Genomic DNA, 22769 nt, shown 5'->3' on the forward strand with positions numbered 1-22769 from the left:
CCAGAGGCACCTCCCGACAAATCATCGACATCCATCTCTTTTCTGTCCCTCCTCCCATTCCCCCTCTCTCCTGCCCACCTTCCTGAGCTTCCTGGGGCGAAGTCCCACAGGGAAGTAGGGAGGGATGTCTGGAAAAAGTGGGGGGGATGAGGCGGAGCAGCGGCTTTCCCTGTTCCCCGCCTTCCCTGTTCCCTGCCGCCTCCACCGCCGTGTCATTGAGGGATGGATGGCACACGCCTCGGTTTTAATTAGATGGCTGTAATTGCCTCGCTGCGGAATAACATTGTTCCCGCTGGTGGGAAAGCGAGAGGGGCTTCAGGCTTGGCTGCCCCCAGGAACTGGGGGAGGCTTTCCTTGGATTCTGCTCTGGGGCTGGAAGACCTGGAGTGAGTGATGAGATAAATTCATTGGTCCTAAAGGACGAGGGCTTAACCCTCGCAGCCCTGCACCTCAAATGAGCCTGGATGTGTCCAAACACAGGAGGGGAGAGGCTCCAGCTTTGGGACACAGGCAAGGCTGGCATCTGCCCACTGTGTGTCCCTTGAGGGGGTGCTCAGAGTGCCCCAGGGAGGAAAACAGGGAGCAGAAACCAAAGTGATATTCCCACAAAGTGGGAATGGGAGGATTGTCTCAGGTCCCTCAGCCTGGGTGTTATAAAACACAGCAGGACAGCCTGGGGCCGGACAGAGCATTGCCACTGAGCCCAGGGTGTTCTCACGCCTTGTCAAAGGAACCTCTAACAGGGGAAAAACGAGGTCTCTGGAGCTCCAGCCTCATCCCTGCTCCCTGGCCTCCCAGTCCTGGTGGGTAATCCCCACCCTGATCCCTGGACACACACAGGTGGAGCCTTGGAGGGTGACATTTGGTGGCATGGTGGCATCATCCACTGCTGTAGAGATCACCCTGGCCTCTGCCAGCCCCTGTGTCCTCAAGCCACCAGGCTCCGAAGCAGCCAGGTAGAAAAAGTGTCAAGCCTTCTGCTGACAATTAGGGACAGTGACTGAATATTCCATGTCGTGATCCTGCTTAGTATTCAAATCCAGAGGAGCTGCTGCACCCCAACACATTCCCGGGTGCATTCCCTCCCGGGAGGCTTCCCTGGAGCAGATTGGAGCTGACTCAGAAGCTGCCCTTTGCCCTGAGCACACTGAAGCTCTCTGAAACAAGTGCTTGGAAAACTCCCACAAAGGCTGGATGCGGTCAAACATCTCCTCCACTGCTCCGGCAGCTGGGATAAATATTTATGAGGGATGTCAGGCTTGTGTTTCAGGCCACACGCCAAACACAAACCGCTTGAGGTTAGCAAGAAACTGCCCCCTTTGGCAAATTATTGGATAAGTGTCCATTACAGGGGCTGACTCCTTCCTCCCAGGCAGCTGGGAGGGGATGCTCTCAGAGACAGGATATTGGATGAGCTCGTGACATCCCCACGTTCCTTGATGATTGCTCATAAAATCAGTCATCCCTTAAAAACAGCCCTCCCTTGTCAATATTTAACTGCAGGCTCCATAGGGGAGAGGTCGTGCCCAGCTTCCTGCTGCTTCCAGTGCTGGAGGAGCAGGTTGTGGGTTTGGATATTCCTGTCCTAGCCTGGGACAAAGGAAAAATCCCCACCAGCTCCAAAGCTGCTCATGGTGTGGCCATGGTCACTGCTGGCTCATGCCCGATGTTGGAGTGATGTCTGATCACAAAATCATGGAATAAGTCAGATTGGAAAGGACCACAGGGGAATCATCTGGTCTAATTTCTCTTCTCAAGCAGGGTCATCCCAGAGCACAGAGCACAGGATTGTGTCCAGAGGGTTCTGGAATATCTCCAGGGAGGGAGACTCCACACCCTCTGTGGTCTCTGTTCAGGGCTTGGTCAGAACTGCCCAGGGAAGAAGTCCTGCCTCATGTCCAGGTGGAACTTCCTGGGATCAGTTCCTGCCTGTTCCTGCTGTGCCATTGCTGGGCCCCACAGAGCAGAGCCTGGGCCCTGCTCAGAGCCCTCCCTGCAGACAGGGACAGACAGGAATGGGGTCCCCTCTCAGTTGTCTTTTCTCGAGGCTGAACAGCCCCAGCTCCCTCAGCCTTTCCTTGTCAGAGATGCTCCAGTCCCTTCATCATCTTTGTTGTCCTCCTCTGGACCTTCTCCCGGAGCTCTGTGTCCCTCCTGTCCTGAGGAGCCCAGCACTGGACACAGCAGCCAGATGTGCCTCACCAGGGCTGAGGAGATGCCAAGGGAGCACAGCTGGATGGTGTGAGCTGCTCAATGCCACTGTGGTTTGGGAGCATCAGGTGAGGGGACAGCTGTGTGGGCAGGATGCCCTAGGACAACATCTCCCGCTCTAGAGCCTGGTTTGTACCCCGGACACAGCCTGGGTCTCCTCAGGACAACCAGAATCCATCAGGATTAGGGCCAGGACTTGGATGTCCCTTAGCTGAAGTCCAGCAAGTAGGAGGAGAAGGGAAGGTGGTGAAGTTTAGTCTTTTTTGTTCATCATGGAAGAACCAAACTCTCTCACGTTAAGGATGAGATGGAATACAGAGTTCATGGGCACTAGGGATGAGGGAATGAGGACCAAATGAGGAACGAGCAGGAGAAACCCATCCTGTGCTTAGGAGATGGATTCAGACTCAGAAAGCCACCATCCAAGTGGAAAGGGGAGCTTAGGGTGGAGCAACAGATCCCACCTCAACCTGCCAATCCAGCAGGACAGGGATAAGTGAGGAGAGAGATTTCGCTGGCAAAATATCCCATGGGAATGAATCCATGGCCGACACCAGCCTTGGACAGAGCAGGTGCAAGGTTCAGGTGTCCTGAAAGGGTCTCGTGGGGGCAAAGAGGGAGAGGAGGCACATTCCCAGTTGTGATCCAAGCATGTTAATGGAGCTAAACCTCTGCCACAGGGAATCTGCACAGAAATTCCTCCAAAATCACTGCATGGTGACGTTGGAAGGAAACAGAACCAGTGGAATTGCAGGCAGGAAGATCTGTTCTGTTCAGACTTTTGTCTGATAAAACCATGGCCCTGGAGATATTTCCTATGGATTTAAATGTCTTTCCTTAGTAGAAAGCAGTGGGTCATAAAGTCAGATGTAAATATCCATCCATAAAATTCATTTGCAACAATAACAGAAGTGATGACCTGGCACTTTCCCATCTCCTCCTGTCAAAACTTCCTGTGCAGCACCGAGAGGATGGATTGGAGATGGTTTGATGGATGTAGGGAAGGGTGAATAGAAAAACTCTCCAGAAATGGAGACTGGATCGATGGGTTCCCAACCCCACCCCGACTCTTGCCAGTGCATTTCAGTTCTCAGACAGACCTAAAACATTTGGGCTCCCTAAAGCTCTCCTGCTTGGAAAGGGTGGGAAAATAGTGGCACAATCCTAGGGAAGTGGATGCCCCATCCCTGGAAAAATTCAGAGTCAGGTTGATCTGGCTGAAGGTCTCCTCACCCCTTGCAGGGTGGTTGAACCAGATGGCCTTTAAAATTCCCCTGTAACACAAATGATTCCAGGATTTTAGGATTCTATCCCCATTCTGACATGTGGAGCAAGAGGATAGGAGCAGACAAAGCTCAGGAACTGATCTCTTTCGGAATGAAGCAGAATTTCCCTTTCCATAGGATTGTGCTATGAAATTCCTCCTGTGCAAGCCCTAATTCTAACCCAAAGAGACTCAATATACCTTGAAATGATCTCTGCTTCTCCAGTTCCTCCACTCCCACTGCAGGGACACAAAACCACCACCATGGAAAACCAGGAAGAGAAAGAAAGATATCCAGGGATGGGGGACAGCCCCACCCATGACTAACTGCTCATTCCTTGGATTCCCAGACTGAGCTGATGATGCTGCATCTCACCAGGCCAAGCATCAATTTCCATTTCCCAAATTAAGCTGGAGCAGGCTATGGATGACTAAAGCTGGATTTATCCTCAGGACGATCTGGACAGCACAACCATGAATGTGGTGGGGAGAGGGATACGAGCTCTTCCTCTCCTTGCAGAGCAGGAATCTCTTGGAAATCTCCCTCCCTGATCTCCTGAGCTCAGCTCCACTGGAACAACTAATAAGGGGAATAACTAATAAATAATAAGGGGGCAGAGATGGGAAAAGGAGGCAAAAAACATGGGTGACAAGGCTCTGGGAATGCTTGGACAAATCCCACACATCCACAACAACCTACAGATCACCCACGGTGCACCAAGCAAGTGCCATGTGGGAGAAAAAGGACACTTGTCACCTGATGGCACTTCCATCTCATCCTCACTTCCTGCTCTTCAAGCCACCAGTTACCCAAGTTGAGTTTGGTTCCATCCCAATGGAATTTTTAGCCATCTTATATTATTCCCAGAGTTTTTCTGTTGACATTTTTCCAACACCTTGTCCCACAGGGTTGTGCAGGGATTGGATCTAAGTGTCTATCCCTGGAAATTCCAGCTTTTCCAGCAGCCCACAGCAGCAGACCAGACCCAAACAGGCAATAAAAACCATAAACCACAAAAAAAAAACTTCCCAAAGAGACGTTTTGGGGCAGAATGTTGTTAAATCTGTGCATCCATATTTTCCTTGCTTTATCCATCAGCTTGGGATGGAGCCACTGATTCCCAGGTGTTCTTGCAGCTGGTGTTTGTAAAACACTGATGTTTCTTGGGAAAGATGGGGAAGAAGGAAGGGCTGTGCAGGGCAGGAATGTTCTCCCTATTCCCAGAGAGGCTGGGCATGAATCCTTCCAGCACTTCCAATGCTCTGCCAAGCCTCTGGCACAGATCTCCATCCGCCTGCAGCAGTAATACAGTAAAGTGCTCTTCCGTGTAGCATTCCTTTGGTTTTCCAGGATCCGAGGGGGCTCTGACACGCAGCATTTCTCTCCAGCAGTTATTGATCCCCGGCTCTATAAAAATGATTACACTTGACCCAAGGCTGCACTCGCCTCAGTTGGAGAGCAGGAAGAGCCAGGCACGAGCTGTGGAGAGAGGGAGGGAAATTCCACAGGGTGTTGGTAGGTTTATTCAAAGATAAAAGCCGGACGTTTCTTCCCTTCGGGCAGGACGGAGATGGGAAAACATTTCACCTGATGGAGTCACTCAGTTGCTGTGGGACCACAGGGATTCGAGCTGAGGGTTTAAAGCAGTTTTGGCCAAGGGTAGTGCTTTCCAGGCAGTTCAGAAACGTCCAGCAATTTAGATAATAATGGAGTTGGATGCAGTGGGATTGTTGGGGTTGTCCTGTGCAAGGACAGGGGTTGGACTCAATGATCCTTGTGGGATCCTCCCAGTTCAGGAGATTCCGTGATTTTGTGCCATGAACTCAGGATGCGAATGCGGGGGGATGGAGAGGTGGCTGGTGGTGGCCGTGGAAAAGGTTTGATAATGTAATGACTGCTTCCCATTCCATGATTTTGTGCTATGGATTCAGGATGTGAATGTGGGAGAAGGGCGATGTGGCTGGTGGTGGCCCTGGAGAAGCTTCGGGATTATAACAGTTGCTTCCCACCTGGGAAGGACTGAAAACCTGGGAAGAATGAGGGAAATCACAGAATCCTTTAGGCTGGAAAAGACCTCTAAAGACCACTGAGTCCAACCATGAATCCATAAATGGCAAGGCCAGAATAGCAGCCGGACAGCCCAACCTGTGGCCCTTCTTGGGAGCACTCCTTGGGATTGGGAATGCTTGAGATCATTGGGACAACGTGGAAAGACAGAGGAGCAGGAAAGCACAAGCAACACTCCACTGTGGAATCCATGGAATTGTTGTGAGAAGGGCTGTCTCTCTCTCCTACTCCTTCAAGCTCAGGTTCAGGATGATGACCTCCATCAAACCCTTCTGCAGGAGTTTCCTTTGGAAAAGAACGGTCCATGCACTAAACACCAGAGCCCAGATGAAGATGTGTCCGGAAAATATGGAAATGGACTTTCTCACGGCTGATTTAGCGTCCACAGGTGTAGGGGCATCCGTGGACGGCAGGGACAAGGAGCTCTGCAGACCTGAGATATTCTAGAAACACGTGGTTTTATTGCAAGGGTCGTGGGTAAAGAGGGCTGATTTCAGCCACCAGCCTCGGCTGAAGGGAAGCCCCAAAGAGAGAGGGAGAGAGAGAGGGGGTATGAGGTGAGGGAGGTAAGAAGAGTGCCGGGGTCAGAACGGGAGGAGAGAGAGAATTAGAAGAAGCAGAGGGAGAGAGCGGGCAAGAGAAGGGATGAAGAGGCAAGAGAGGTAACAGAGCACAGGGAAAAGAGTAGGGAAAAAGGAGAGCGGCGAGAGGGGAAGGAGCAAGAGAGCAAGAAAGCAAGAAAGTAAGAGAGTAAGAGGTAAGAGGTAAGAGGTAAGAGAGCGAGGACCTTCTTACAACACATTATATCTCCTTTTGTGTTGAATACTCTAATTTACAGTGACCAACCGGCGCAAGATACAAAACCTACAAACTTTGCTAGCAACCTATAAGAACTACTAAATTACCATATCATCCTATATTCTAAACTCTAAAGACTACTCTTCTTATCTACTTTTTCCTTGATGCCTTGGCAGGGTGGAGACGGACTGCATTCTTGGGTCCTTTTGTTTTCTGTCCTTCAATCTATCTCTAGTTAATCACTGTCTTCCTGCCTGCCATGCCTACATCTCAAAGCTGGCCTTCATTTCTGTTTCACTCACAGGTTTTACATCTCCAGTATTTCTTACCAGACAATCATATCCATAAGCCCTTCCTGTCCCATCTTTCCCAACACACAGGCCTATGCTTGGAATTGCAATCCTTTCTCCTAAACTAGCACAAGGCCTGGATGTAAGGCTTCGAGCCAGGAGTTTCCACAAGAAGCCAGCAATGAGGATAAAAAAGCCATGGATCAACTTAGGGATTCGCTACTGGATTTAATCTTCTGGATGGAGATTTGTGGAGATCCAACATGTGCTGTGCCAAAGAACATGGATCTCTCTCTGTTGGAAAAAGTGAGAAGCCTGGCTTGGAAAGCATGGAAGATGCTCTGGGACTATGGATAAAATCTCTGGCACCACTGCTGGGTGGGGCTGTTCCCAAAAGGGAGTTTGGAGCTGCCCCAAAAAGCCACATGGATGGAGCCACTGGGATTTGGGATGCAGTTTGGTAGCACCAAAATGGGCTGGATCATGCACTTGGCACCAGGGTCAGGTAACTGCTGATAAGATCTGGGAATAGAAAACCGACAGTGGGGATGGATAAGTCCCATCCAGGGAAAAATGAAGGGTGAGAGGATATGGAGGGACCTGGAAGTCAGCTGGAAGTGGGTGAGGTACAGGTATGTTGAGTCCCCACTTTTCTTCTCACCTGCCCTAAGTCAACCCTCAGAGAAGAGAGAAGACCTTGGGTCCAACACCCTGGTCCCACTGATCCATCCCAGGCTGCCAGTTCGACTGGGAAAAGGGAGTGGAAATGGACTCTGTGAGGATCCTCTCTCCTTTAGCTGGCTTCTCCTGCCTGGATACTACCCCAGAGCAGGCAAAAAAAACCCTTCAAACAGAAACTAATCCTTTTGCAAAGGGCCCTGAATTAGGACCTGAAGAAAGAGCCTGGCTCAGAAGTCTGTCCCTTGCCTGGAGCTCCCGAGAAAAAGAGGGAAACAGAGGGATATCACGGAAGCTGATGTTCTGCACTTCTTGGTGCTCTGAGTTGGGGAGGGCTTTGCTTCCAGCACAGGCGGGTTATCAAGGGATTTGCTGCTGCTGCAAAACTTCTGCTTGGATCGGGAGGGGGAGGGAAAGGTTTTCCAGCAGTCAGCAGAGCACGATTTAGCATCTGCAGAGGCGAAAATGACCCTTGGGATTCCACTTCCTTCAGGAGACCTGGATTTTAGACTTCCCTGCTGGAGAGAGATGCTGCTGGGGGAGGGTGGGGGGCAGGGTGATGTGGGAACACAAAGGACCAGTGAGGGGACAGGGAAAAGTCGTTATTCCAGAGGGAATTGCGGCTATAATTAACAGTCTCCACAGAATTCCAGTCTGAGGATGGGATGAAGGGGACACTCCTGCAGAAAGAGCCAGGAGTGATTCATTTGGTGCTTGGTTTGACCCTGATAAAATCTTGAATGGGAGGGTCTGGATGATCATAAAACAAGAAAATGGGAAGGTTTTGGGGTGACCTAATTGCAGCTTTCCAGTACCTGAAGGGATCTACAAAAAGACAGACAGGGATGATTTACAAGTGCCTGGAATGACAAGAAAAGGAAGAATGGCTTCAGACTGACAGAAAGTAAGTTTAGATTGGATATCAGGAAAAAAAATCCTCCATGTGAGGGTGGTGAGGCATGGGAACAGATTCCCCAGAGAAGCTGTGGCTGCCCCATCCCTGGAAGTGTCCAAGGCCAGGCTGGACAGGGCTTGGAGCAACCTGGGATAGTGGAAAGTGTCCCTGCAGGGGGACATGCCAGAGGGATGGAACAAGATGATCTCTAAGGTCCCTTCCAACCCAAATAATTCCATGATTTCTTGAACAATTTAAGTGAAGCCAAGAGGGTTTGGAATTATATGACTTTTAAAGTTCCCTTCTGACCCAAACAATTCTACAGAAACCTTGGACTTACCCTCATGGAGGAGGGACCACTTCAGGGATACAGACAGAGAGAAAAACAGGAAATGGGATGAGGATAAAAACCTTTGGAGTGACAAGAAAGGCCTTGGCAGAGAAACATCAGCCGTTCAGGTGGACCCTGTTGAACACAGGAAAGTCAGGGATGGCAGGAGAAGGAAACAGCAAAAGGAGGAACCTCCAGGTCTTATTTTCAGGGAATTGTAAAGAACAGGATAGGATCCCGGACAGGATTTGTGGGGAAATTTGTGGGATTTTGCAGGGAAATCCAGGCTCCAAATCTAACACTTGCCTGACCCCAGGGGGAAAGCTGCTCCAAACCATCCTCCAGACACCTGGACATTCATCCAATCCATACAAAAACCCTTTTGGTCCTTTCCCGGTGCTGGAGAGGGAAGGTGTCCATCCTTCCTGACCTGCTTGGCAGCTCCATCTCGGCCAGGGCCTCCTGGGGTGCAGGGAGCTGGTTCTCAAATGTCCCCTGCCTGTCCCCCCAGCTGTTCCTCCCCTCCTGAGGGCACCTCACACTTGGCTCCCTCGCCCCGAGGGCAGCGCCAGGCCCCCGGGGTGCTGTTAGAAGACACCTTGGCTGACACCCAGGGCTGACACCTGATGCATCCCCACCTCCTGCTGGGACCTCAGCCCCCACCCACGGGCTTCCCCCAGGGTTACCAGTGGTCCTGCAGCGGGAGATCCACCAGAGCATGGAGTTATCCCAAAGGAAGCACCCCAACCACGAGGCACTCTCATTATTTTCACCATTCCCGCACCTCCATAATGAACTTTTACATCCCCAGGGTGGAGAAGGGTGAAGCTTTCAAGGCGCAGTTTTGCAGCAGGAAATGTGACGGTCCTAAAGGAGTTTTCCAGCGTAAATGATTCCATGATCCGTGCTGGGCTATTTGGCTCGGGGAGGGCTCACGTCATGGAGAGAGGAGATGCCATGTCTTAACCCTGGGGCCTCCCTGCTGGAAGGAGCATCTCCAAATTCCTGGAGGTACAAATTAACCGGCACAGACTGTGCTGGGAAACATAACAAGCCGTGAGCTGCAAGGATCCGCTTACACCGCCGGGACCTGGCACAGGGAAGCGCGAGGCTCCAGCGCCAGATCCCTGCTCAGGCAGGGGGACAAAATCCATCAGGACCCAAACGAGCACAGCCAGAAGGCCCAACACCGAGATAAGGTTTCATTCTGGAGGGACAGGTGGGGCTGGGATCGGTGGAATTCCACCTGGTTGTGATGCCTTGGGAAGGCTGAAACAGAGACTGGATAGAGCTAGAGAATAAATTAGGTGTTTATTGAAAGGCCTCTAGGGTACACCTTGGGCAAGACAAGAGCCTGATCAGGGCTACACCCAAGGTGGATTAAGAATGGTCACAAAATGGCTGACCGGTCATGAGATCTTACATTTTTATAAGTTTTGGTCCATTTGCATATTGGGGTTTAATTGTCCAATTACAGCTCCAGGTTGTGAGGTCCTATCCTTCTTATTTTCTCTCTTCAGCCCATCCTTGTTTGTGCTTTTGGGCCTGAAAGTTGTCCTTGGTGTCCAGCAGGAAAAGGAATTGTTTTGTCTAGCCACTCCGTGAAGATAACTGACTGAATATGAGGCTCAGAACTCACCCCTGGGCAGCACAGAATCTGAAAAACATGAAAGCAAAAACTTAAGGCATCAATGGGACCATTCAGCACCAGAGGCAGGGCTGTGGGATCAGGACCATCGCTCATCTGGAGAGGATGGTCAAGTGACACTGAGGGTCACTGCAACACTAAGAGAGAGCAAATCTGACCTCACCACCTCCCTCCACAGCTCTCTGCTTTCCATATAATTATTACGGAATGATTTGGGTTGGAAGGGACCTTCAAGATCACCAAGTTCCACCCTCCTGCCATGGGCAGAGACACCTTCTGCTAGACCAGATTGCTCCAAACCCCATCCATCCTGGCCTTGGACACTTCCAGGGATGGGGCAGTGGGGCTTTAAATGCTGCCTGTCCCTTTCCCAGGCTGTTGGATCTCACCATTCCTACACCATCCTGTATCCTACATCAAGGACACATGGACAGCCCTTGGATATCCCTCTTGCCAGAGCCTTTTCACTCCAACAGCTCCAGTGCTGTTGTGCCAGTCCTGGAGCTTTGCCAGGAGCCACTGTCTCACTTTCAGGGCCTGGGACAGCCCATACTGTCCTTGACAAACTGGTACCAGCACCAGTTTTCCTGGCCTTTCCCTGTTCCACAGCCACTTCTCCTCTGGGAGAAAGTGGGAATCCCGAGCCAGCCTCTGGCTGCTGCTGGATGTGTCTGGCTCTGACACTTTGTGCAGTCTAATTGTTTATTTCTCGTTACTGAACAATTCCCTTTATTTGGGCTTTTGGGCTGTCCAGGAAATCCTGCCAATAGGGATCCCAAGTCAAACACTGGCTTTGCACCCTCTTCCTCTGCTGCCATCCCTCTGTGCCTGACAACCCCACTGGCATCACTTGGAGCCTAAAGTTTGGAAGCTGGAGGGGATCTCTGGGTGTTTTGAGTGTCGTGTCAGTGGAATGTTGTCTTCCCAGGATGGGAACTGCTTCTCCAAGGGTGATAACCACTCCCTGAGGGTTATGGGGGGCTGGTGATTCAGGGGGGAAGGGTGTGCAGGGATAGGGAATGCTCTGGAGACAAGCTGGGAGGACTGGGAGTGCTCACCTGGAGAAGAGAAGGCTCCAGGGAGGACACAGAGCCTCTTCCAGTGCCTAAAGAGACTCCAGAAGAGCTGGAGAAGGACTTCAGGAAAGGTCCTGGAGTGACAGCACAAGGGGGAATGGCTTCCCACTGCCAGAGGGCAGGGATAGATGGGATATTGGGAAGAAATTCATTCCTGTCAGAGTGGTGAGGTTGTAGAATAGAATTCCCAGAGAAGCTGTGGCTGCTGCATCTGTGGAAGTGTCCATGTTGGATGGGGCTCGGAACAACTTGGTCCCCCTGCAAGATGAGGGATATCTTCAAACCAGATGAGGCTGTTCAGAGATGAACCCCCACCCCAAATTCCTGGAGATGGAATGTTCAGGCCTGGGGCCAATGGAAAAGGGTGAGTGTTCAAATTGCACTGCCCAGGAACATTGTCTCCTGCTGCTGGAATTGTCACTCTGGATGTAGCTAGGGACAGCCACCAAGGGGATAAAGCAGGCAAATCCCTGCTCTGTGTCATGTTGGAAAAGGTGCATGATCCCTGCTGATATTCCCATTCCCTCCTTACTGAGCCCACCTCAAGCTGGACAGCGCAGAGATGGAATTTGGGATGTCCTTAGAGCGGCACTGCGAGGTTTTTCATCGCAAAATGACACCCTGGATTGTTCATTCTTCACCTCCTGGAGCCGGGGAGGGTGAAGTTTCCATCTGCCTCCTTCCTTGGGAGAAGAGAAGGAAAGGATCACGCCCAGATAAAGCCACAGGAAACTGGGAACACTCAGCACAAGACACGCTGGGACACCAGGAGTCCTGATGCCACCGCTGGCCCTTCCAGGACTTTTCCGCCTTGTGAAGCTGCAGGGAAATGATGGAAATCTTGCTAGGAGTGACCCCTAAAGGCTGCGAGGCTGAAGAAACCCGAAGAACGGGATTTTTACCAGGAAAACGAGTGTGCTCGAGCAGAGGGAGGAGAGCAAAGACAGCTCCTGTTTTCTTTTTATGTGGCTGCGGCCCTACAGGGATTCGTATGCGGCTGGAATTCAAGGGGATGCAGGACAAGGATGAAGTTTTCTGGGATAGGGCTGGCTCTGGTGTGTTTTTAGAGGATGCTGCTTCTTCTCATGTGTCAGAGCCCTTTCAGAGGTGGCAAACAGGGGCAGAACTCCATCAGATGTGACCTTTAAGTCACCTCCAAAGCTGCTCCTGTGCAAAACTGGTTCTCAGGGATCTGGGATCTCCCCGTGTTGCCATCCCAGCTGCAGAGTGAAGGAGTAGGATCCACCCTCAGAGAGGCTGCACCTCGATCCTAAATGGGAAAATCAAAATGCCCCAACCCGGGGATGTTTTTAAACCTCCTCACGGCTCAGGGTAACCCGAGAGGCAGCAAAATTAAAATCACTCATCAAGGACGCTGGCGGGGGGAGATTAATGAACCTCGACCATGACATGTGCTCCCAAAACTGAGAAGTGAGGAACTCATCGCCTGGAGGCCCCAGCTGGGAGAGTCCCGGGAATAAACAAAGCCAAGGAGCCCGGCCAGCCCCGGGGTGCTTCCCATTCCTGCTCTGGGGGTAATTTGCTCTTCATTTTCCCCTCTAATCATTCCTCAAAACTTCCTGCTTCTTTCTGGGTAGGGCTTTATATCCAGAGTTGATTTTGGCTCTGTTCCACAAAGTCCCTGTCCCCCCCATCCCTCCCTGATTCCTTTAGTTCACTGGTGCGCAGGGAATTATTTCAAACCCTGGATGGAAGGAGCAAGATCTGTTGCAAAATCTGAATTTACCAGGACATGGAGCACCAAAACTCCCTGCACTGTGCACTGGCGCAGGGCACTGCAAGGATTTTGGGAGATATGGGGGAAGCGGAGCACAAAGGCAACAGAAAATTCTCAGTTTGGTGAGGTCACTGCCCTGCAGAGGGAAAATTGGGCGCTCCGTGGGGGCAGAATGCCACAAGGATGGGCACATTTAAACCCCAGATGCAGATCCCACACTGCCCTCCACAAAAATTTATGAGGAATAATCCTCCTGAAAAGAAAAATCCCATTAACAAAAACCCTGTCCTGAGCTCAGCTCTTCCTGAGGGATTGTTCTCCCAGGCTCTGCATCGGCCAAGGACCATGGCTGGAGGTGCCATGGCCTCGTCACAGGGTCTCAGGATGTTGGCACATCAGGAGAGGCCCCCCATGGGGATCCCAAAGCAGCCAGGCAGGAGGGAGGATCCCGTGGATGCTCAGGTTTTGCCAGCGAGGCACAGAACCAGACCTGGAGCTATTCTGGGCATCCCGTTTTCTCACCCGTGCTCTGTCGATCAGTTTTCCTTTGGCTCTTTCCCAAAAAACACAAGCCCTCCTCATGACAGGCTGGAGTTTTCTTCCCTTCCCAAGGTCATCCAGTCTCCAAATCATCGCTCCCATGGGTCCCAGGAAGCTCTGAGCACCCACCACTCACGTCAGCATTCCCTGGAGCCAGAGGTGCCTCCACCCCTGAGCACCGGAAAGGAAAAAGTGGTCACCAAAATAAGAAGGAATCTTGGAAAGACGGAAGGTTCTGCTCTGTAGGAGCAGTTGAGGAGCACCCAAACATTGCCAGATCTGTGAAATATCCTTCATTCTCCTCATGTCATTCCACCCCTTCCAAGAGGAATTAGAGACTAAAATTCATGGATAGATTGGATTTGCTTAAGGCAGTTGCATAAACAAGGTGAGCGCCCACAAATCCCTTGGGATGCTGCTTTTCAGGGATCTCTTTTCCATGTCTTTTCCTTTTTGGAGCCATCAGGTTCGTTGTTCCATCTGCTTGTCAAACTTCCTTTCTTCCCAATATCCCATCTAACCCTACTCCCTGTCAGTGAGAAGCCACTTCCCCTTGTCCTGTCACTCCAAATCCTTGGAAACATTCCCTCTCCATCTTTTTTGTCACCTCCTCCAGGTCCTGAAAGGTCACAACCAGGTCACCAAAGACTTGTCTTTTCCAGGCTGAATATTCCCATCTCTCCCAGCCTTTCCAGAGGTTCTCCGTCCCTCTGATTATCCTGGTGCCTCCTCTGGACTCAGTCTCACAGCTCCACATCCTTCCTATGCTGGGACACCAGAGCTGGATGCAACATTCCAGGTGGGATCCCACCAGAGGACAGCAGAGGAGCAGAATCCTCACCCACCTTCCCGAATTCCCAGGGATCAGGTCACCATGATCTTCTTGCCTGGGCAGGCAGTGGGCAAAGGGAAAATTCCTGCTTTGGATGGGATGATCTTCCAGGTTTTTTCCCTTCTCCCGGCCATCCAGACAAGATTTTTTCCACCTGAAGGACTAGTGGGAAGTCTAGTGGGAGCTACAAGACATTCCAACAAAACTGTCTGGTCTAGGAGACAAATCCAGACCAGTTCAAGGCCAGGTGGGATGGAGCTTGGAGCAACCTGGGATGGTGGGAGGTGTCCCTGACCATGGCAGGAGGTTGGATGATCTTTAAGGTCCTTTCCAATCCAAACCATTCCAGGATTTTAGGTGTTCCAGCCCTTGGAACACCCAGCTAACCAGCCAGGAGTCCACAATCCACTGGAAACGGGCAGAAATCGTGGTTTCTTCCTTGAAACAGGGATGGGAGCTCCCAGCTCCAGCTAAATGGGATCAAGAGGATCCATCCCGACAGGCTGAGTGGATAATGACTTCATCCCAAAGCATCCATGAGAAAGGACCTGGCCAAAAACATCCAGAGGGAGCCCAGCAGCCCCATCCCACCCCCCATCCCAGAATTCATTTCCCCCTCCATGGTGCCTCTTTTTTTGTGTGGCCAAGAAATCCCACTTAGGGTTGATGGACAATTTGTGCAGGAGCCAGAGCCTGGCAGGAGGGAGGCCCAGGCAATTTGAGGATTAAACTTGGATTTATTGTCGGGAAGCAGAGCCAGAGTTGGAGTTTCCATGGAGGATTTACCTCCTGCAGCATCTCTGCCATGTGTCCAGGATGAGCCTGGCTGTGCGAAGTCTCTTCCAGGTGGGATTATCCCGATTTTTCTGGTCTTGCAGCAGGGCCTGGCTGCAAGGTCCTGGCCACTGGGTTCCTCTCTGGCAGGGAATATTGGTGTCCAGGTGCTTTAGGCTTTGGAGAAACTGAGGGATAGAAAATCACACCCTGGAAGAGCAGGAAGAGGTGTTGAGGAGAGCATGGAAAAGGGTAAAGATGTAATGGAATAAGGAAAACCATCCCATTGAGGCACAAGCTTCAGACCCAGACCTCGTTGCTAAACTGAGCCCTGGGCTTGACCAGCAGTATAAGCCTAAAGGTTTAACAGCATTTCAATTTAATTCACAGCTTAAGTTAAAGATTTTAATAAACAATTCCTATAAAATTTACAGCAGTGACTCACAAATCCAAAGCACTGAAGGATCTAAGAGAGGAGCATTCAGAGTACCCTCAGCGCCAGGATGACAGGAAGGGAAAGCGGGGGGGAGAGGTTTAATAATCATTTAACAAGTGTGGTTTTGTCACCATAAATGTTAAGTCACTTTTTAGGGAGTGGGATCACACTTGGAAAAATGCAAATTGTCCCTGGAGCGGCACTGCACGAGCAGTGCTGGGCTAAGGATGCAGAAACATCAGGGAGTGGAAACGCCTTTTATGAAAACATTACCAAAAAATCCCCCAAAAAAACAGGTGCACCAACCTTTGCCTCATTCCCACCTGGATGAAAAGCCCTTCTAGTGCAGGATTAATTTAATAGAACCAAAACTCTGGATCTTCCCCAAAGAAGCGTTCCAGCTGGATGAACCTGGTGCAGAGTTCTTCTTCACTTCCAGTCACATGGAGCTGGGAAGTTGCTCCATGGCTTTCTCCTCTGGCCTTGAGCTGGTCTGGGTGACATCCCAAGGTTTGGATGGCATGGAAGCAGAGGAATGTTTCCAGGGAAACAAAACACCTATTGGACATGATTGTGACAGGTGACAGAGTTTGGGAGAGCCCAGCTTGGCATCAATGTGACGTTGAAACAGGGTTTGGCTCCGTCACCTCAAGAATTACCTGCTTCTGACTGGTTAAAATCCCACTCATCCCATTTTTTTCCAGAGAGGCTGGAATTGCATTGCCACCAGCAGATGCAGAATATCCAGACAACAGATTTTCACATCCAACAGGAGCCCAAAAGGGGAGGATGGAGACCTTGACAACCATCCCAACATGGGGTCATGGCATTGTGGGAGGAATTTAGGGAAGGGTAAAGGGATAAAATCAGCAAACAGACAAATAAGGATGGACCAGAGACACCCCATAGGCAGAGGATGGATAAGCAGTTGGCAACTGGACTCAATCCTGGAATGCTGCACGGCAAAAGGAATGTGTCAGGGAGATGAACAAACAAATGGAAGCTGCCTGGTGGAGGTGGATGGATGAGTGATGGATCCCTGGCATTGGATGGATACCGAAAAGAGGAGGAGGGATGCATTTTATCCTTTTCCCGCTCTCTGAGTCACTTCCCTTCAACCTCCCCCCAGATCCCCTTTAAAAACCATTTCCAGAACCCGCTCCATAAACATTCCAGGGGGGTTCAGGGAGGTGAGGAGCTTGTTGCCAACAAGAAAATGCTCCTTAAACAAACCAGGTTCAGGTTAGAGGGGCTTCAAACGCTCTCACACAAAACCTCCAAAACTAAACTAAAAACCTGGAGGGGGGGCAATCAAAAATAAAAAGAAGATTTAAAAAAAAAGGGAAAAAAAGCCCTATATTTTCGAGTCAGCTGAGAAGTGACAAAGTAATTTGCTGCTGGCAGTCTATCCCGGCAGCCTAATTCCCAGTGACACCATTCAGCTGCTGACTACACGAACTGTCAGACTCAATTAGCCGGGAGCCAGCGGCGCAAAGTGTTTACGGGTGCGAAAATTCCCTCCACACGCTGCGCGGAAGTGGGAGAAAAATCACTTTGAGGGAAAGGGGGGAAATTCAAGTGGCTGCTTCCACAGGAATGGCCGCCTCTGGAGTTCTCTGACACGGCTGTAAGGATGGGAGGATGGCGAGAGGTGAAGAGGGAAGAGTTCAGGAAGCTCAAGGGTGTCACTGATGCCTGGAACTCCTCAAACTCCTCAATTCCTCAAAACTCCTCCCCAGAGCACGTTGGAGATCTGGACGTCCCTTTCCCTGCAAAAGTGGTTTGGAAAACCAAAGAATGGGCACACACGGCTCCGTGGATGGCATGAGTTCAGCTCGGGATGATTAGGAGAGGGATAATCCGTCTTTCTGCCATCACGGCCTTGGAGATGCACGGATACCCTTCCCAGGACACCCTCAAGTCTCTTCATGTGTCGTGAGAGGAGCAAAGAGGAGAAATCTGGGCAGAGAGGTGGGAGCAGTGCAATTCCCAACAATCAGAATCCCTTCAGGAGCAGTGAGAAACAGGAAAAGTGATCCCGGAGTACCTCTGGGGGAGGAAAGCTTTGTTGTGACTTTACGGAAATGGTTCCTCAGCCCAAAAAGCAGAGGATGAGCAAGAAGCCTCCAACATCAGGAGAATGTGGAGGTGCTGGAGCATGTCCAGAGGATAACATGGAGCTGCTCCGAAGGCTGGAGCCCCTCTGCTCTGGAGAGTGGGAGAGCTGGGAATGTCCAGCCTGGAGAAGGGAATGATCCAAGGAAACCTCAGAGCCCCTTCCAGTGCCTCAAAGGGCTCCAGGAGAGCTGGAGAGGGACTTGGGACAAGGAATGGAGGGACAGGACACAGGGAATGGCTTCCCACTGCCAGAGGGCAGGGTTAGATGGAATACTGAGAAGGAATTCCTGGCTGTGAGGGCGGTGAGGCCCTGGCACAGGTTTCCCAGAGAATCTGTGGCTGCTGCATCCCAAGGTTGGGTTGGATGGAGTTTGGAGCAACCTGGGATAGTGGAAAGTGCCCCCCCATGGCAGGGGATTCAAATGAGATGGTCTTCGAAATCCAACCCCTTTCCAACCCAAACCATTCCATGATTTTAAGGTTTCCCCTTTTGTTACATTGTGCACTGACAAGGATCTTCCCATCCCTGCCTGAAATCAATTCCATGTGGAGATGAATCTCATAGTCTGAGGCCAGGTCTGAGACTTTCCTGAATCTTTTAAAGCCTGGAAATTTTTGCCACAATTTCTTCTGGCTGGGGAGGGGGGATAAGCACTTTCCAGAGGGGCTTTTGCAGTGGGATTTATCCATGTAGAAATCAGCAAGTAGGAGCATGAAGATCCTGGGCAGGCATTTCACATATCCCAGAGTGCCCATGAAACTGGCCTCTGGGATGAGGCTGGATGAGAACCAGGGAGGAAACTTCTTATCCTTCTAGCAAGAGCAGGTGGTTGAGGGAAAAGGATTTTGGCCTGGATCCAACCCATATCCCTGACCTTTAAACTTGCCCCTTTCCAGGGATGCCTGGCCCCTCTCCATGGAGGAAAATTCTCCTTCCATGCAGAATGGAGTGATTTCAAAGGGCAGCTCCATGCTGGTGTTCAGTGACGTTGCCACCAGCTCCTAGTGGGATCTACCAGCCCCTGTGGGATGGGGGAAATCTTCCCTTACTCCATGTAGAGAAACTGAGGCAGGAGATAATTTTCCACTTCCTACATGCATGTTTTCCTGCCAGGTGGAACTTCAGGCAGAAAAATCCCCCCTGGAAGAGGTCGTGTCCCAATAGAGCAGGAGGAGGGGGATGCCATTCCCAGGATGGCCCTTTTGGAGAGATCTTGGAATGGCAGAGGACACAAAACACCGGGTCCGGCTCCATGGATGTGACCTCAATCTTCTGGCTCCAAACCCCGAAATGCAACTTAATAGGAGCTATTTCTGCCCCTAAGCAGCAGTAACTTAAAACTGGACCTCGGGCTGGCTCAGGCCCTGCTCCCTGCCAGGTTTTCCTAGCCTTCCACAAATCCTGCTCAATGAGTGCTCCCAGGAAAAGGGTTTAAGTCCCGTCTTTTATGATTATAGAATCATAGAATGGTTTGGGTTGGAAAGGACATTAAAAAATCATCCAGTCCAACCCCCTGCCATGGGCAGGGACACCTTCCACTATCCCAGAGTGATCCAAGCTCCACCCGACCTGGCCTTAGACATTCCGAGGGCTGAAGCAGCCACAGCTTTTCTGGAAATTCTATTCCAGCCCCTCAGCACCCTCACATGGAAGAATTCCTTCCCAATATTCCATCAGTGCCCTCTGGCAGTGGGAAGTCATTCTCCTTTGTGTCACTCCATGTCCAAAGTCCCTCTCCAGCTCTCCTGGAGCTCCCTTAGGTACTGGAAGGGGCTCTGAGGTTTCCTTGGAGCCTCCCCTTCTCCAGGTGAACATTCCCAGTTCTCCCAGCCTGGCTCCAGAGCAGAGGGGCTCCAGCCCTTGGAGCATCTCCATGGATTCCTCTGGATCTGCTCCAACAACTCGGACGTTGGTCCCCAGGGCTGGAGGCAGCTCTGCAGGTGGGGTCTCACCTGAGCAGGGCAGAGGGGCAGAATCCTTGCCTGTCACTGGACACCAATTTCAGCTGGACATTAATCCAAAGCAGGACTCCTGCCTCTCCCACACCAGTCATTGCAGCTTGGTAGGAAACTCCCCATCCCTGGGATTGTCCACAGCCAGGCTGGACAGGGCTTGGAACAGCCTGGGATAGTGGAAGGTGTCCCTGTCCATGGCAGAGGGCTGAAATGAGGGAGCTGGAGCGTGGTTTGGGTTGGTCCTTCCCAACCCAAACCTCTCCAGGAGTCCACTGACCCAGAGAGATCCCTGGAACGTGGATCCCTGTGGGCTCCAGCCCATTCCAACAGCCTGACTCCATCACCAAACACCCTTGGAACTAAAGGATGTAGTTGGCCCTGGAAGACAAGAAGAAAAACACCCCTGAAAAGCAGCAGCTGCATTGGAAGCAGCTCCTAAATCAATTTCAGGAAGAACTTCCTCATGGAAAGGGCCATCAGCCATTGGAATGGGCTGCCCAGGGAAGTGGTAGAGTCCCCATCTCTGAAGGAATGAAACATCCACGTGGCTCTGGAGGACATGCGGCTCTGGTGGCCTTGGCAGTGCCCAAGGAATGGTTGGAATCAATCTTTTCCAACCTAAATAATTCCACGTTTCCCTGGCTTCTGACTGGATGGACCTGAATGCCAGATCCATAAATCCTGGTGGAGACTCAGGAATAAAAGGCTCTTCGCTGCTGCATTTTTGAGATGAATAATGGAGAGCAGAACAACAGAAAAGTCTCTGTGTCACTCAAAATTCTTTTATTCTGCATCAAAGCAAAGCAGGGGATTTTTGGAGATTTCACTGTCAACACAAAAAATTATGGGGAGCATTTTTCTTCCTTTCATAATTATTTTCCTCCCTTTCCCCCTCCTTTGCTGATGGAGAGAAGAAGGAAGGTTGTTTTTCCTTTTCCTGAGGGACAAGGAATTGAAAAAAGAAAACAAAGGACAGGCACAGAGACAATCCCTAGCAGTGTTCAAAAGACAAAGTTGCTTTTTTTGTTTGGGATTTTGAACAGAAATTCTTCCCTTTCTCCAGCAGAACCCAAATCCAGGAGCATCCCTGGCTGCTTCTAAAAGCAAGTGCTTCCTGATGTGCCCTGGACTGTGCTGAGCCTTTATTTTTTATGGAATCATGGAATGGTTTGGGTTGGAAAGGACCTTAAAAATCATCCTGTCCAACCCCCTGCCACAGGCAGGGACACCTTCCACTATCCCAGGTTGTTCCAAGCCCTCTCCAACCTGCCCTTGGACACTTCCAGGGATGGAGGCAGCCACAGTTTCTCTGGGAGTTCCATTTCACGGCTTCAGCACCCTCCCAGGGAAGAATTTGTTCCCAATATCCCATCTAATTCTGCCCTCTGGCAGTGAGAAGCCATTCCCTCTTGTCCTGTCACCCCAGGCCCTTGTAAAAAATTTCTTTCCATCTTTTTTTGTCACCTCCTTTAGGTCCTGGAAGGCCAGAATCAGGTCACTCCAAAGCTTCTCTCCTCTGGGCTGAACAAACCCAACTCTCCCAGTTTTCCCTCACAGCAGAGCTGCTCCGTCCCTCCCATCACCTGGGTGTCTCCTCTGGACTCTCTCCAACACCTCCATGTCCTTCCTGTGCTGGGGAATCCGGAGCTGGAGGCAGAATTCCAGGTGGGATCTCACCTGAGAGGGGCAGAGGGGCAGAATCCCCTCCCTATTTTTGCACAAGAATGTGTTGGGAATTCACCATTCCAAGGATTTGGCAGAGGTTCCCCTGGAGGTCCCATGGAGAGAGAAGAGCTGTGGCAGAACGAGCACAAAAAGTGAATTTTTTTAATTACAGGCAACAAACTGCCCACTCCTCACTGGGGCAGCCGTGATGAACAAATTCCACCCTTTTATTTTGTTAAAATGTGTATCCTTACCCTGAGAAATTCAGAGCCAGAACTCGGATCCGTGGGAAACTGCACCTGAGTCATCTTGGAGCTGTGGGAATCCAGCTCCATGCTGACACCTGGGTTTGATAAAACTTCTCTCAGATTAGACTCCAAAATCCAAATGCAAACCTTGACCGGTGGATACTGGAAATGCAAGAAGTCATTAATTAAGGGGGTAATTAACAGGGGCAAGAAGGAGGCAGCGCTTTGATTTCTGTCCCTTCAGCTTTCCAGGATGTTGCTGTTCACAGGATGTTGCTGTTCATGGGATGGTCCTGTGGAGCTGGGAATGGGTTCAGGGGAAAGCTGATGGTGAGGGAAAAAGACAAAAAGAGATGAGTTTATGGAATCATGGAATCTCCCAAGCTGGAAGCAACTCATAATGACCACCCAGACCAATTCCTGGCCTCCAGGACACCCCAAAAACCCCACACTGTGCCTGAGGGTATTGTCCAAACACTCCTTGAAATCCAGCAGGCATTAGGATTGCTATCACTTCCCTGAGGAGCCGATTCCAGTGTCCAGCCACCATCTGGACAAAGAACTTTTTCCTAATACCAAGTCTAAACCTTCCCTGACCCAGCTTAGACTTAGAGCAGCTTAGTGAGGTGTCCACCACCCTCTGAGCTTTCCCCTACAGCTCTGTGGAGTTTCACTAAATCCAAATCAGCATCATTCATGTGAAATTTTGGGTGGCTTGAGGTGTCCCACAAACACCTGGGGTGAAGATTTTGGTGCCAAGTCTCTCTCCCAGTAAACCACGTGAGAAATTAGCACCTAAAGATGAGTAGAAATCCAATGTCATGTCCAAACTCCAGGCTCGTGTCCAAGTCTCTCCATGAAGGGACACACCAGCACATCCAGATGTTCATACAAAGCCACTTTTTGGCCCTGTAATTGTGGACTGAGACTCTTTAAAGTTAAATCACCCACTCTTTGCAGCTGGAATGGGGCCAGATTCATTCTATAAAACCCATTTCATCGGCCTGGAAAGCCAGGACAAGGAGGAATGACTTCACAGTGCCAGAGGGCAGGGTTAGATGGGATACTGGAAAGGAATTCTTCCCCAGGAGGGAAGGCCCTGGAATGGAATTCTCAGAGAAGCTGTGGCTGCCCCATCCATCCCTGGGAGTGTCCAAGGCCAGGTTGGATGAGGTTTGGAGTAACCTGGGATAGTAGAAGGTG

The sequence above is a fragment of the Sylvia atricapilla genome, chromosome 1 (assembly GCF_009819655.1).
Source record: "Sylvia atricapilla isolate bSylAtr1 chromosome 1, bSylAtr1.pri, whole genome shotgun sequence".
Classification (NCBI taxonomy): Eukaryota; Metazoa; Chordata; class Aves; order Passeriformes; family Sylviidae; genus Sylvia; species Sylvia atricapilla.